Source organism: Crinia signifera, chromosome 8 (genome assembly GCF_055691185.1).
Source record: "Crinia signifera chromosome 8, ASM5569118v1, whole genome shotgun sequence".
NCBI lineage: Eukaryota > Metazoa > Chordata > Amphibia > Anura > Myobatrachidae > Crinia > Crinia signifera.
The window spans coordinates 177,125,568-177,138,060 of NC_139224.1; positions in this window are offsets into that span (position 1 = coordinate 177,125,568).

Below are 12,493 nucleotides of genomic sequence, written 5' to 3' on the forward strand. Positions count from 1 at the left end.
ATACTACTAATAATACTAATACTAATGCTACCACTAATAATACTACTAATCATACTGATAATAATACTACCACTAATACTACTAATAATACTAATACTACTAATAATACTAATACTACTAATAATACGGTACTTATGAGTTATCCGGGCGCCCGATTTCTAAATCGGGTCGGATCGGGCACATCGCATCGCATCGCATGCGACCATCGGATGCGATGCGATGCGATGCGATGCGATGACCCGATTTTTCCATAGGAATCAATGTTAAAATGGACAGAGTCCATTTTAACATGGAATTCAATGGGAAAAAGGGGTCCTTTTCATACCCCTACTATCCAAGTGGGCATGGAGTTGGATATAAACCTGTGGCGAGCGTAGCGAGCCACCGAGCCCGAAGCGTGGCGAGCGTAGCGAGCCCCGCGAGGGGACATAGAATACCGTCCCCTCGCGGGGCTCGCTTCGCTCGCCACGCTTCGGGCTCGGTGGCTCGCTACGCTCGCCACAGGTTTATATCCAACTCCATGCCCACTTGGATAGTAGGGGTATGAAGAGGACCCCTTTTTCCCATTGAATTCCATGTTAAAATGGACTCTGTCCATTTTAACATTGATTCCTATGGAAAAATCGGGTCATCGCATCCGATGGTCGCATGCGATGCGATGCGATGCGATGCGATATCGCATCGCATCTGATTGTATGCCTTAACTTAAGGCATACAATCAAAAAATCGGGCGCCCAGATAACTCATAAGTACCAATAATACTAATAATACTAATATTACTATTAATACTCATACTACTAATACTACTAATCATACTGATAATAATACTACCACTAATACTACTAATAATACTAATACTACTAATAATACTAATACTACTAATACTACTAATCATACTGATACTAATACTACCACTAATAATACTAATAATCATACTGATAATAATACTACCACTAATAATACTAATAATCATACTAATAATACTATTAATAATACTAATACTACTAATAATACTGATGATAATAATACTACCAATAATAATACTAATACTACTAATAATACTAATATTACTAATAATACTAATACTACTAATCATACTGATACTAATACTACCACTAATAATACAAATAATCATACTAATAATACTAATAATAATACTAATACTACTAATAATACTGATAATAATACTACCACTAATAATACTAATAATACTAATACTACTAATAAAACTCATACTACTAATACTACTAATCATACTGATAATAATACTACCACTAATAATACTAATAATCATACTAATAATACTAATAATCATACTAATAATACTAATAATAATACTAATACTACTAATAATACTACTAATCATACTGATAATAATACTACCACTAATAATACTAATAATACCACTAATAATACTAATACTACTACTACTACTACTACTACTACTACTACTAATAATAATAATAATAATCATACTAATAATACTACTAATCATACTGATACTAATACTACCACTACTAATAATACTACTACTACTACTAATAATAATAATAATAATAATAATAATACTAATAATAATAATACTACTAATCATACTGATACTAATACTACCACTACTAATAATACTACTACTACTACTACTACTACTACTACTACTAATAATAATAATAATAATAATAATAATAATAATAATAATAATCATACTGATCTCCCTACACATTGGCATTGTGGGTTATTTATATCCCTGCTTGAAATTTTTCTTGTGTGCTAATGCCGCCTACAAGGGGGAGGTGTAAGTCGTGCATGGTGGGTTGTGTGTCATGGATAGGTCTGATTGGTGCGAGGTGGGAATGTGTGTCAGGTAGGGGGCTGTGTACATGGAAAGGGGTGTAGGGTTGGATTGGAGGGTTGAGTACATGGGAAGGGGTGTAGGGTTGGGTTGGAGGGCTGTGTACATGGGGAGGGGTGTAGGGTTGTGTTGGAGGGCTGTGTACATGGGAAGGGGTGTAGGGTTGGGTTGGAGGGCTGTGTACATGGGGAGGGGTGTAGGGTTGGGTTGGAGGGCTGTGTACATGGGAAGGGGTGTAGGGTTTGGTTGGAGGGCTGTGTACATGTGAAGGGGTGTAGGGTTGGGTTGGAGGGGCTGTGTACATGGGGAGGGGTGTAGGGTTGGGTTGGAGGGCTGTGTACATGGGAAGGGGTGTAGGGTTGGGTTGGAGGGCTGTGTACATGACAAGAGGTGTAGGGTCGGGTTTGAGGGCTGTGTACATGGGAAGGGGTGTAGGGTTGGGTTGGAGGGGCTGTGTACATGGGGAGGGGTGTAGGGCTGGGTTGAAGGGGCTGTGTACATGGGGAGGGGTGTAGGGTTGGGTTGGAGGACTGTGTACATGGGAAGGGGTGTAGGGTTGGGTTGGAGGGCTGTGTACATGACAAGAGGTGTAGGGTCGAGTTTGAGGGCTATGTACATGGGAAGGGGTGTAGGGTTGGGTTGGAGGGCTGTGTACATGAGAAAGGGTGTAGGGTTGGGTTGGAGGGGCTGTGTACATGGTATGAGGTGTAGGGTTGGGTTGGAGATCTGTGTACATAGGAAGGGGTATAGGGTTTGGTTGGAGGGCTGTGTACATGGGAAGGGGTGTAGGGTTTGGTTGGAGGGGCTGTGTACATGGGGAGGGGTGTAGGGTTGGGTTGGAGGGGCTGTATACATGGGGAGGGGTGTAGGGTTGGGTTGGAGGGCTGTGTACATGGGAAGGGGTGTAGGGTTGGGTTGGAGGGCTGTGTACATGACAAGAGGTGTAGGGTCGGGTTTGAGGGCTGTGTACATGGGAAGGGGTGTAGGGTTGGGTTGAAGGGGCTGTGTACATGGGGAGGGGTGTAGGGTTGGGTTGGAGGGGCTGTGTACATGGGGAGGGGTGTAGGGTTGGGTTGGAGGGCTGTGTACATGGGAAGGGGTGTAGGGTTGGGTTGGAGGGCTGTGTACATGACAAGAGGTGTAGGGTCGGGTTTGAGGGCTGTGTACATGGGAAGGGGTGTAGGGTTGGGTTGGAGGGCTGTGTACATGAGAAGGGGTGTAGGGTTGGGTTGGAGGGGCTGTGTAAATGGTATGAGGTGTAGGGTTGGGTTGGAGGTCTGTGTACATGGGAAGGGGTGTAGGGTTGGGTTGGAGGGCTGTGTACATGGGAAGGGGTGTAGGGTTTGGTTGGAGGGCTGTGTACATGGGGAGGGGTGTAGGGTTGGGTTGGAGGGCTGTGTCCATGGGAAGGGGTGTAGGGTTGGGTTGGAGGGCTGTGTACATGGGAAGGGGTGTAGGGTTGGGTTGGAGGGCTGTGTACATGAGAAGGGGTGTAGGGTTGGGTTGGAAGGCTGTGTACATGGGAAGGGGTGTAGGGTTGGGTTGAAGGGCTGTGTACATGGGAAGGGGTGTTGGGTTGGGTTGGAGGGGCTGTGTACATGGGAAGGGGTGTAGGGTCAGGTTTGAGGGCTGTGTACATGTGAAGGGGTGTAGGGTTGGATTGGAGGGCTGTGTACATGTGAAGGGGTGTAGGGTTGGGTTGGAGGGCTGTGTACATGGGAAGGGGTGTAGGGTTGGGTTGGAGGGCTGTGTACATGGGGAGGGGTGTAGGGTTGGGTTGGAGGGCTGTGTACATGGGAAGGGGTGTACGGTTGGGTTGGAGGGCTGTGTACATGGGAAGGGTTGTAGGGTTTGGTTGGAGGGCTGTGTACATGGGAAGGGGTGTAGGGTTTGATTGGAGGGGCTGTGTACATGGGGAGGGGTGTAGGGTTGGGTTGGAGGGGCTGTGTACATGGGGAGGGGTGTAGGGTTGGGTTGGAGGGCTGTGTACATGGGAAGGGGTGTAGGGTTGGGTTGGAGGGCTGTGTACATGGCAAGAGGTGTAGGGTCGGGTTTGAGGGCTGTGTACATGGGAAGGGGTGTAGGGTTGGGTTGGAGGGGCTGTGTACATGGGGAGGGGTGTAGGGTTGGGTTGGAGGGGCTGTGTACATGGGGAGGGGTGTAGGGTTGGGTTGGAGGGCTGTGTACATGGGAAGGGGTGTAGGGTTGGGTTGGAGGGCTGTGTACATGACAAGATGTGTAGGGTCGGGTTTGAGGGCTGTGTACATGGGAAGGGGTGTAGGGTTGGGTTGGAGGGCTGTGTACATGAGAAGGGGTGTAGGGTTGGGTTGGAGGGGCTGTGTACATGGTATGAGGTGTAGGGTTGGGTTGGAGGGCTGTGTACATGGGAAGGGGTGTAGGGTTGGGTTGGAGGGCTGTGTACATGGGGAGGGGTGTAGGGTTGGGTTGGAGGGCTGTGTACATGGGAAGGGGTGTAGGGTTGGGTTGGAGGGCTGTGTACATGACAAGATGTGTAATGTCGGGTTTGAGGGCTGTGTACATGGGAAGAGGTGTAGGGTTGGGTTGGAGGGCTGTGTACATGAGAAGGGGTGTAGGGTTGGGTTGGAGGGGCTGTGTACATGGTATGAGGTGTAGGGTTGGGTTGGAGGGCTGTGTACATGGGAAGGGGTGTAGGGTTGGGTTGGAGGGCTGTGTACATGGGAAGGGGTGTAGGGTTTGGTTGGAGGGCTGTGTACATGGGGAAGGGTGTAGGGTTGGGTTGGAGGGCTGTGTACATGGGAAGGGGTGTAGGGTTGGGTTGGAGGGCTGTGTACATGGGAAGGGGTGTAGGGTTGGGTTGGAGGGCTGTGTCCATGGGGAGGGGTGTAGGGTTGGGTTGGAGGGCTGTGTACATGGGAAGGGGTGTAGGGTTGGGTTGGAGGGCTGTGTACATGACAAGAGGTGTAGGGTCGGGTTTGAGGGCTGTGTACATGGGAAGGGGTGTAGGGTTGGGTTGGAGGGCTGTGTACATGAGAAGGGGTGTAGGGTTGGGTTGGAGGGGCTGTGTAAATGGTATGAGGTGTAGGGTTGGGTTGGAGGTCTGTGTACATGGGAAGGGGTGTAGGGTTGGGTTGGAGGGCTGTGTACATGGGAAGGGGTGTAGGGTTTGGTTGGAGGGCTGTGTACATGGGGAGGGGTGTAGGGTTGGGTTGGAGGGCTGTGTCCATGGGAAGGGGTGTAGGGTTGGGTTGGAGGGCTGTGTACATGGGAAGGGGTGTAGGGTTGGGTTGGAGGGCTGTGTACATGAGAAGGGGTGTAGGGTTGGGTTGGAAGGCTGTGTACATGGGAAGGGGTGTAGGGTTGGGTTGAAGGGCTGTGTACATGGGAAGGGGTGTTGGGTTGGGTTGGAGGGGCTGTGTACATGGGAAGGGGTGTAGGGTCAGGTTTGAGGGCTGTGTACATGTGAAGGGGTGTAGGGTTGGATTGGAGGGCTGTGTACATGTGAAGGGGTGTAGGGTTGGGTTGGAGGGCTGTGTACATGGGAAGGGGTGTAGGGTTGGGTTGGAGGGCTGTGTACATGGGGAGGGGTGTAGGGTATGGTTGGAGGGCTGTGTACATGGGAAGGGGTGTACGGTTGGGTTGGAGGGCTGTGTACATGGGAAGGGTTGTAGGGTTTGGTTGGAGGGCTGTGTACATGGGAAGGGGTGTAGGGTTTGATTGGAGGGGCTGTGTACATGGGGAGGGGTGTAGGGTTGGGTTGGAGGGGCTGTGTACATGGGGAGGGGTGTAGGGTTGGGTTGGAGGGCTGTGTACATGGGAAGGGGTGTAGGGTTGGGTTGGAGGGCTGTGTACATGGCAAGAGGTGTAGGGTCGGGTTTGAGGGCTGTGTACATGGGAAGGGGTGTAGGGTTGGGTTGGAGGGGCTGTGTACATGGGGAGGGGTGTAGGGTTGGGTTGGAGGGGCTGTGTACATGGGGAGGGGTGTAGGGTTGGGTTGGAGGGCTGTGTACATGGGAAGGGGTGTAGGGTTGGGTTGGAGGGCTGTGACATGACAAGATGTGTAGGGGTCGGGTTTGAGGGCTGTGTACATGGGAAGGGGTGTAGGGTTGGGTTGGAGGGCTGTGTACATGAGAAGGGGTGTAGGGTTGGGTTGGAGGGGCTGTGTACATGGTATGAGGTGTAGGGTTGGGTTGGAGGGCTGTGTACATGGGAAGGGGTGTAGGGTTGGGTTGGAGGGCTGTGTACATGGGGAGGGGTGTAGGGTTGGGTTGGAGGGCTGTGTACATGGGAAGGGGTGTAGGGTTGGGTTGGAGGGCTGTGTACATGACAAGATGTGTAATGTCGGGTTTGAGGGCTGTGTACATGGGAAGAGGTGTAGGGTTGGGTTGGAGGGCTGTGTACATGAGAAGGGGTGTAGGGTTGGGTTGGAGGGGCTGTGTACATGGTATGAGGTGTAGGGTTGGGTTGGAGGGCTGTGTACATGGGAAGGGGTGTAGGGTTGGGTTGGAGGGCTGTGTACATGGGAAGGGGTGTAGGGTTTGGTTGGAGGGCTGTGTACATGGGGAAGGGTGTAGGGTTGGGTGGAGGGCTGTGTACATGGGAAGGGGTGTAGGTTGGGTTGGAGGCTGTGTACATGGGAAGGGGTGTAGGGGTTGGGTTGGAGGGCTGTGTCCATGGGAAGGGGTGTAGGGTTGGGTTGGAGGGCTGTGTACATGGGAAGGGGTGTAGGGTTGGGTTGGAGGGCTGTGTACATGAGAAGGGGTGTAGGGTTGGGTTGGAAGGCTGTTACATGGGAAGGGGTGTACGGTTGGGTTGGAGGGCTGGTGTACATGGGAAGGGGTGTAGGGTTGGGTTGGAGGGCTGTGTACATGAGAAGGGGTGTAGGGTTGGGTTGGAAGGCTGTGTACATGGGAAGGGGTGTAGGGTTGGGTTGGAGGGCTGTGTACATGGGAAGGGGTGTTGGGTTGGAGGGCTGTGTACATGGGAAGGGGTGTAGGGTCAGGTTTGAGGGCTGTGTACAGAGGCGTACCTAGATAATCGTGGGCCCCATAGCAAAAGTTTGTAAGGGCCCCCTATTTAGTAACTGATGGTGATAAATGTATGTAAAACATATACTTAGACAGCAAAGATGGGCCCCCTTCAGCTCTGGGCCCCATAGCCAGCTGCACCCCTTGCACCTATGGTAGTTACGCCCTTGGCTGTGTACATGTGAAGGGGTGTAGGGTTGGGTTGGAGGGCTGTGTACATGTGAAGGGGTGTAGGGTTGGGTTGGAGGGCTGTGTACATGGGAAGGGGTGTAGGGTTGGGTTGGAGGGCTGTGTACATGGGGAGGGGTGTAGGGTTTGGGTTGGAGGGCTGTGTACATGGGAAGGGGTGTACGGTTGGGTTGGAGGGCTGTGTACATGGGAAGGGTTGGAGGGTTTGGTTGGAGGGCTGTGTTACATGGGAAGGGGTGTAGGGTTTGATTGGAGGGGCTGTGTACATGGGGAGGGGTGTAGGGTTGGGTTGGAGGGGCTGTGTACATGGGGAGGGTGTAGGGTTGGGTTGGAGGGCTGTGTACATGGGAAGGGGTGTAGGGTTGGGTTGGAGGGCTGTGTACAATGCAAGAGGTGTAGCGTCGGGTTTGAGGCTGTGTACATGGGAAGGGGTGTAGGGTTGGGTTGGAGGGGCTGTGTACATGGGAGGGGTGTAGGGTTGGGTTGGAGGGGCTGTGTACATGGGGAGGGGTGTAGGGTTGGTTGGAGGGCTGTGTACATGGGAAGGGGTGTAGGGTTGAGTTGGAGGGCTGTGTACATGACAAGATGTGTAGGGTCGGGTTTGAAGGCTGTGTACATGGGAAGGGGTGTAGGGTTGGGTTGGAGGGCTGTGTACATGAGAAGGGGTGTAGGGTTGGGTTGGAGGGGCTGTGTACATGGTATGAGGTGTAGGGTTGGGTTGGAGGGCTGTGTACATGGGAAGGGTGTAGGGTTGGGTTGGAGGGCTGTGTACATGGGGAGGGGTGTAGGGTTGGGTTGGAGGGCTGTGTACATGGGAAGGGGTGTAGGGTTGGGTTGGAGGGCTGTGTACATGACAAGATGTGTAGGGTCGGGGGTTGAGGGCTGTGTACATGGGAAGGGGTGTAGGGTTGGGTTGGAGGGCTGTGTACATGAGAAGGGGTGTAGGGTTGGGTGGAGGGGCTGTGTACATGGTATGAGGTGTAGGGTTGGGTTGGAGGGCTGTGTACATGGGAAGGGGTGTAGGGTTGGGTTGGAGGGCTGTGTACATGGGAAGGGGTGTAGGGTTTGGTTGGAGGGCTGTGTACATGGGAAGGGTGTAGGGTTGGGTTGGAGGGCTGTGTACATGGGAAGGGGTGTAGGGTTGGGTTGGAGGGCTGTGTACATGGGAAGGGGTGTATGGTTGGGTTGGAGGCTGTGTACATGAGAAGGGGTGTAGGGTTGTGTTGGAGTGCTGTGTACATGGGAAGGGGTGTAGGGTTGGGTTGGAGGGCTGTGTACATGGGGAAGGGGTGTTGGGTTGGGTTGGAGGGGCTGTGTACATGGGAAGGGTGTAGGGTTGGGTTGAGGGCTGTGTACATGGGAAGGGGTGTAGGGTTGGGTTGGCGGGCTGTGAACATGAGAAGGGGTGTAGGGTTGCGTTGGAAGGCTGTGTACATGGGAAGAGGTGTACGGTCGGATTGGAGGGCTGTGTACATGGGAAGGGTTGTAGGGTTGGGTTGGAGAGCTGTGTACATGGGAAGGGGTGTAGGGTTGGGTTGGAGGGCTATGTACATGGGAAGAGATTTGGGGTTGGGTTGGAGGGCTATGTACATGGGAAGGGATATAGGTTGGGTTGGAGGGCTGTGTACATGGGAAGGGGTGTTGGGTTGGGTTGGAGGGCTGTGTACATGGGAAGGGGTGTAGGGTTGGGTTGGAGGGCTGTGTACATGGGAAGGGGTGTAGGGTTGGGTTGGGGGCTGTGTACATGGGAAGGGGTGTAGGGTTGGGTTGGAGGGCTGTGTACATGGGAAGGGGTGTAGGGTTGGGTTGGAGGGCTGTGTACATGACAAGAGGTGTAGGGTCGGGTTGGAGGGCTGTGTACATGTGAAGGGGTGTAGGTTGCGTTGGAAGGCTGTGTACATAGGAAGGGGTGTAGGATTGGATTGGAGGGCTGTGTACATGGGAAGGGGTGTAGGGTTGGGTTGGCGGTCTGTGAACATGAGAAGGGGTGTAGGGTTGCGTTGGAAGGCTGTGTACATGGGAAGAGGTGTACGGTCGGGTTGGAGGGCTGTGTACATGGGAAGGGGTGTAGGGTTGGGGTGGAAAGCTGTGTACATGGGAAGGGGTGTAGGGTTGGGTTGGAGGGCTATGTACATGGGAAGGGATGTAGGGTTGGGTTGGAGGGCTGTGTACATTGGAAGGGGTGTTGGGTTGGGTTGGAGGGCTGTGTACATTGGAAGGGGTGTAGGGTTGGGTTGGAGGGCTGTGTACATGGGAAGGGGTAGGGTATGGTTGGAGGGCTGTGTACATAGGAAGGGGTGTAGGGTTGGGTTGGAGGGCTGTGTACATGGGGAAGGGGTGTAGGGTTGGGTTGGAGGCTGTGTACTTGACAGGAGGTGTAGGGTCGGGTTGGAGGGCTGTGTACATGTGAAGGGTGTAGGGTTGCATTGGAAGGCTGTGTACATAGGAAGTGGTGTAGGATTGGATTGGAGGCTGTGTACATGGGAAGGGTGTAGGGTTGGGTTGGCGGGCTGTGAACATGATAAGGGGTGTAGAGTTTCGTTGGTGTGCTGTGTACATGGGAAGGGGTGTAGGGTTGGGTTGTGAGCTGTGTACATGGGAAGGGGTAGTTGGGTTGGAGGTCTGTGAAAATGGGAAGGGGTGTAGGGTTGGATTGGAGGGTTGAGTACATGGGAAGGGGTGTAGAGTTGGGTTGGAGGGCTGTGTACATGAGAAGGGGTGTAGGGTTGGGTTGGAGGTCTGTGTACATGGGAAGGGGTGTATGGTTTGGTTGGAGGGGCTGTGTACATGGGAAGGGGTGTAGGGTTGGTTGGATGAGCTATGTACATGGGAAGGGGTGTAGGGTTGCGTTGAAGGTATGTGTACATGGAAGGGGTGTAGGGATGGGTTGGAGTGCTGTGTACATGGGAAGAGATTTGGGGGTTGGGTTGGAAAGCTGTGTACATGGGAAGGGTTGTAGGGTTGGGTTGGAGGGCTGTGTACATGTGAAGGGGTGTAGGGTTGGGTTGGAGGGCTGTGTACATGGGAAGGGGTGTAGGGTTGGGGTTGGAGGGCTGTGTACATGGAAAGGGGTGTAGGGTTGGGTTGGAGGGCTGTGTACATGGGAAGGGGTGTAGGGTTGGGTTGGAAGGCTGTGTGCATGGGAAGGCGTGTAGGGTTTGGTTGGAGGGCTGTGTACATGGGAAGGGGTGTAGGGTTGGGTTGGAGGGCTGTGTACATGGGAAGGGGTGTAGGGATGGGTTGGAGGGCTGTGTACATGGGAAGGGGTGTAGGGTTGGGTTGGAAGGCTGTGTGCATGGCAAGGCGTGTAGGGTTTGGTTGGAGGGCTGTGTACATGGGAAGGGGTGTAGGGTTTGGTTGGAGGGCTGTGTACATGGGAAGGGGTGTAGGACTAAGTTGGATGGCTGTCTACTTGGGAAGAGGTGTAGGGTTGGGTTGGAGGGGCTGTGTGCTTGTGAAGGGGTGTAGGGTTGGTTTTTGGGGGCTGTGTAAATGGTAAGGGGTTTGGGGGTTGGGTTGGCGGGGCTGTGTGCTTGGGAAAGGGTGTAGGGTTGGGATTGATGGGCTGTGTACATGGCAATGTGTTTAGGGAAGTAGATACCACAGTTGTGCAATAGTTAAATATAGGGAACAGATAACCCCTTGTATTGGAGAGTGATTAGAGCTGGGATAACAACTTGTAAACAGCTCTGGACACCTGGTAGAGTTTTCAGTAGAAGCCGTCATTGTGTAGATTTGTACACAATAGACACTGAAGCTACTGTAGATGCACAATTTACAACAATAGGCTGCGGAACCGTTGGTCGCCTGCTTGTTCCTATCATTATACTCAGCTCCCGGGCTGATTATCCTGTCTAGGGATCTGCTCATCCGATCCGGCTTCCTGCACAACATCCGGTCCGTCCTGATGAGCAATTATCATTATTGTGCAGATTTTGTAGCGTGAACACGATCTGTGTGGCCTGTATTATGTGTTACCTTTGTCCGCCCGTGTTAGATACCTGCTTAGTGTGCGGCCTGTATTATGTGTTACCTTTGTCTGCCCATGTTAGATACCTGCTTAGTGTGCGGCCTGTATTATGTGTTACCTTTGTCCGCCCGTGTTAGATACCTGCTTAGTGTGCGGCCTGTATTATGTGTTACCTCTGTCCGCCCATGTTAGATACCTGCTTAGTGTGCGGCCTGTATTATGTGTTACCTCTGTCCGCCCGTGTTAGATACCTGCTTAGTGTGTGGCCTGTATTATGTGTTACTTCTGTCCGCCCGTGTTAGATACCTGCTTAGTGTGTGGCCTGTATTATGTGTTACCTCTGTCCGCCCGTGTTAGATACCTGCTTAGTGTGCGGCCTGTATTATGTGTTACCTTTGTCCGCCCGTGTTAGATACCTGCTTAGTGTGTGGCCTGTATTATGTGTTACCTTTGTCCGCCCGTGTTAGATACCTGCTTAGTGTGCGGCCTGTATTATGTGTTACCTTTGTCCGCCCATGTTAGATACCTGCTTAGTGTGCGGCCTGTATTATGTGTTACCTCTGTCCGCCCGTGTTAGATACCTGCTTAGTGTGCGGCCTGTATTATGTGTTACCTCTGTCCGCCCATGTTAGATACCTGCTTAGTGTGTGGCCTGTATTATGTGTTACCTTTGTCCGCCCGTGTTAGATACCTGCTTTGTGTGCGGCCTGTATTATGTGTTACCTCTGTCCGCCCGTGTTAGATACCTGCTTAGTGTGCGGCCTGTATTATGTGTTACCTCTGTCCGCCCATGTTAGATACCTGCTTAGTGTGCGACCTGTATTATGTGTTACCTTTGTCCGCCCGTGTTAGATACCTGCTTAGTGTATGGCCTGTATTATGTGTTACCTTTGTCCGCCCGTGTTAGATACCTGCTTAGTGTGCGGCCTGTATTATGTGTTACCTTTGTCCGTCCGTGTTAGATACCTGCTTAGTGTGTGGCCTGTATTATGTGTTACCTTTGTCCGCCCATGTTAGATACCTGCTTAGTGTGTGGCCTGTATTATGTGTTACCTTTGTCCGCCCATGTTAGATACCTGCTTAGTGTGCGGCCTGTATTATGTGTTACCTTTGTCCGCCCGTGTTAGATACCTGCTTAGTGTGCGGCCTGTATTATGTGTTACCTTTGTCCGCCCATGTTAGATACCTGCTTAGTGTGCGGCCTGTATTATGTGTTACTTCTGTCCGCCCGTGTTAGATACCTGCTTAGCGTGCGGCCTGTATTATGTGTTACCTTTGTCCGTCCGTGTTAGATACCTGCTTAGTGTGCGGCCTGTATTATGTGTTACCTTTGTCCGCCCATGTTAGATACCTGCTTAGTGTGCGGCCTGTATTATGTGTTACCTCTGTCCGCCCGTGTTAGATACCTGCTTAGTGTGCGGCCTGTATTATGTGTTACCTTTGTCCGCCCATGTTAGATACCTGCTTAGTGTGCGGCCT